The 4,114-nt window shown below is 49.5% G+C and overlaps 1 pseudogene; it reads left to right on the top strand.

Moving 5' to 3' along the window:
* Positions 1-305: 305 nt before the first annotated feature.
* On the top strand, positions 306-542 carry LOC147356864 (NADH dehydrogenase [ubiquinone] 1 alpha subcomplex subunit 3 pseudogene; annotated as a pseudogene).
* The last annotated feature ends 3,572 nt before the right edge of the window (positions 543-4,114 follow it).

Below are 4,114 nucleotides of genomic sequence, written 5' to 3'. Positions count from 1 at the left end.
AGAAATGCTCTTGAAATGCACATTTTAAAGTGTCCCACCTACACTTGGATGACAGCCCAGCTCCACCGGTCGCCCTCTGCATGGCCTGGACTGGGACTACGGCTGTGTGGGCCGGAAGAGCTGGATTCTTGCTCCGCCTTATCCCTTCTTTGCTGTGTGCACCTGTTCTACCTGAGCCTCAGCTTTCTCATTTGTAAACTGGAGAACCACCAGCCTTGACTCTCAGAGTGCAACCTTGGACATTAAGTGAAGTGCTGTCTGTGAAGGAGTTTGTCAGGGTGAATTACACAAACTTGGAGACCAGGATGGCAGTGAGACTCACTGCATTCCTCAACAACGTCTGGACCAAGGAGCAGGAGCTGGTCCCATCCTTCACCACCCAGACCTCACTATAATTCTGCCCACACTCAGCCCCTACACTACGTACAAGGCTAGATCAACACAGCCTACAACCATCCGGTGCCCCTCTGAGACCATGGGAACCCACCCAGCCACCCCCAGGACTCCAAGACCCAAGCCTGGAGTGGATGGAGAAAGTATGAACACCTCCATGCCCCAGAGAGAGGCCCCTCCCCTGTGGCCCCCAATAAAAATGTGAAAATGGAATAAATAATATAATACACAAATAAAAATCTAGAGAATATAACAAAAAAAAAAACAAGCAGACGCATGGCTACAGAAAGGAAACTAGTGGTTGTCAGTGAGGTCGGGGAAGGGAGGGGCAAGGTAGGGATAGAGAATTAAAAGGTAAAAACTACTATGTGTAAAATAAATAAGCTACGAGAATATATTATACAGCACAATGGGGCTGATGTTACTTTGTAACAACTTAAATGGAATATAACCTTTAAAAATTGTGAACCACTATGTTGAACACCTGAAACTTATATAATACTGTACATCAACCATTGTTGTTCAGTTGCTAAGTCATGTCTGACTCTTTGTGACCCCGTGGACTGCAGCGCGCCAGGCTTCCCTGTCCTTCACTATCTCCCAGAGCTTGCTCGAACTCATGTCCATTGAATCAGTGATGCTATCTAACCATCTCATTCTCTGTCGCCCCCTTTTCCTGCCCTCAATCTTCGCCAGCATCAGGGTCTTTTCTGATGAGTAGGCTCTTTGCATCAGGTGGGGAAAGTATTAGAGCTTCAGCTTCAGCTCCTTGCTGTCTAAAGGCCTCTAAGCATATTCTCCAACATCAACCATACATCAGTTAAGAAAAAAAGAATAAGTTCAATGAAGGTAAGGACATTTTATGCTTTACTTATCTTTGTATTCGTTGAGGTTGGTAACTACCCTGTACATAGTAGAAACTCAAATACATTTGTTGAATGAAATAGATAAATAAATTACACGGAGGTGGGGTCCACTTTCCAGTCTTGTGGTCTAATAGCAGCAGCCACGCTGGGCGGTCACTGCCACACACTGCTTACTCTTTGATCCTGAAGCCACACTTGTGGCCCTCAGCCAGAGGCAGGATGTGTATGAGCTTTATCAAGCAGCCCTACCCCAGTAAATATTCCCAGATGCCCTGGTGGGAGCTGGGAGAGGAGGAAGGTTTTGAAAAATCTTCTCAGAAATTTCCACCATGAAGCCCCACCTCCCAAGTTAAGTCCCCCAAGCTCAACTCCTCCCAGGAACCCACTGAGAAGGAAAGGCCCTGAAATTCCCAAACCTTTAGCTCATTCCGAGCAACAAGCTCACCAGACGCTTCTGCACAGTAAGCGATGTCACACACAGACTCCTCCCCGTCTTTTCCTGATGTGGCTCCTCCAGCCCCAGCTTATTCACTCTGCCTGGCCCATCTGGAAAGGCCTGGGGTGCAGCGAATGGCTTCCAAAGGTCTGAAGTTCATGAAATGCATCATTTCTAAAGTCATTCTAGAAAGAGATTAGAAGCTTCCAGTGGGAGGTAAAGAGAACCTCTCCCTCCAGAAGCCATTAACCTTCCCGCATCTTAGGGGGTGCTAGACAAGCAGTTTGGAAGGAGATCAGACCCAACTGGGGACCCAAGGAGAATCACTTTGGGAGTGAGTCTGGTAAGTCAGTCTCTAAGAGTGTGTGCCTCAGCTGTCACCAAGAACACTTTGGCTCCCAGCCTGAGATGGAAGAGGGCACAGGATAAGAGTGGTGACTCTCACTCAGCACATCCTGCACCCCAGGCCCAGCCTGGTTCAAGCTCCACCTCATCCAGTGCTCACAACGACCCGGTGAGATAGGCTCTTTATTAGCCCATTTCACAGATTAGGAAGGCAAGGCTCAGAGAAGGTAACTGAGGCCAGTAGCCAACAAGTGTCAGGAGTAGGATTTGATCCTCTGTGTCCAACCCCTATGCTATGCCCCCAGAGAGGGGCTGAGGCACTGGTCTTCAGAGAAAATTGAATGATCCCCCAGATGGGAATTCAGAAATGGGCTTAGCAGCCATGGGGCAAGTGATACACGTGATTTGGGAGTGTGGGGAGGAATGAGAGTCAGACTTGGGGCAGGCCCTGGCCCGGGCTTGGACTTTCCATGTGGTGGTGAAGTCTCTGTGGCCATCCCCACTGAGGCCCCACCTCCCTTTCCTTGGCTCCCTGTCCATCTTTTTCTAGGGGGGCAGCCAGGCCTACTGCGCAGTTCAGAGCACAGTGGAGTTAGTCCTTCGGCCTTGGCATCCCACCTGCTCTGCTTTCCTCTTTTCTGCAAGAGGAGGAAATTCCATTTTATCTGAAAACGCTTGGGCATCAAGGCTCTTAGGAGCCTGGGTGCAGGCCTAGGTCTGGGAGCTGCAGCCCAAAATGTGAAGCATGGGAAAGGCTGTCCACCCCTTCCTCACGCTTCCTCCCACCTGCAAGTCAGTGGGAGGCCTGCTTGAGACAAACAGCACTTCACCATTTATTTTTCCTTTCTTCTGTTTTTTTAAAACACTTATGTCCCATAATAGCTGGTATTCCTCAGTGTTTACTCGCATCATTATACAGCTCTTATTCCTTAAATGTTTGCTTAACATTTTTTGCAGAGCAAAGGAGAAAGCTCCATGGGCCTTTGCGAACAGCTGCTTCCCAAAGGCAAAGGAGGAAAATGCTAAGGTGAGAGGGTTTGGGTTCCTGGGGACCCTGGCTGAGCCCTGAGAGGTTTTCCCAGCAGCCCAAGGGCTGCAGCTCATTTCCAAGGCCATGACACAGCTGCCTTCAGAGTCCAGTCACTGACCAGTCTCTGGGGCCTTGAAGGCCATGGAGGCTGTTAGAAAAAAGGTCATCTCACTTCCTACCCAGAAGCATTTGCTGGAAAGTGCCCATAACAGTGGGGCAGTCCAAATGACCCACACCCCAGTGGGGCCACTGCACTGAGGCCCCAGCAGGGCAGATGGTTCCCTGGCGAGCTCTGAGACCAGGACTGGCTCTGGAATAGCCAGATAGCACCCCCAGCCAGGCATCTCCAGCAACTTCTTGGCAGGTCAACTACATGGTCTCTCCTGCAGCCCCTTCTCCTAGAATTGACACATTTTATTTGCAAAACTCCTTGTGATTTTCAGAACACTTTCACACACATTTTTTATTTGATCTTCACATTTCCCTGGAAGAAATGAATGTAACACCCTCCTCCCCATTCTCCCCCTGGCATGCAGAACACACATCTGCTAATGTTTCTCCTCCAAGGCACCCTTTAGTGATCCCCCATGTCCTTTAGGGTCAAGCCTAGCCCCTGGCACCTCCAGGGCCCTTCCCTCATGCCTACGATGGTGCCCACTCATTAAATCACTTGCCTAAGAATCATCATAGGGCTTCCCAGGTGGCTCAGTGGTGAAGAACCCACCTGCCAATGCAGGAGATTTGGGAGACTCAGGTTCAATCCCTGGGTCGGGAAGATCCCCTGGAGAAGGAAATGGCAATCCACTCCAGTATTCTTGCCTGGGGAATCCCATGGACAGAGGAGCCTGGAGGGCTACAGTCATGGAGTGGCAAATAGTCATATATGACTGAGCACATGTGCGCGCGCGCACACACACACACACACACATACACACACACACACATATATCCTCATCTCAAATCCACTTCTGACCAACATGCTCTAAAACAATTGTGAGGATTAAATGAGATTATGTGAGTCAAACAGTGCCTGGCATACGGCAG

Source organism: Bos grunniens, chromosome 16 (assembly GCF_055505025.1).
Source record: "Bos grunniens cultivar Pamir isolate PY7600 chromosome 16, Bosgru_T2T1.0, whole genome shotgun sequence".
Lineage (NCBI taxonomy): Eukaryota > Metazoa > Chordata > Mammalia > Artiodactyla > Bovidae > Bos > Bos grunniens.
Note: the sequence above shows the minus strand (reverse complement) of the source record. Positions and strands in the feature narration are given on the sequence as shown.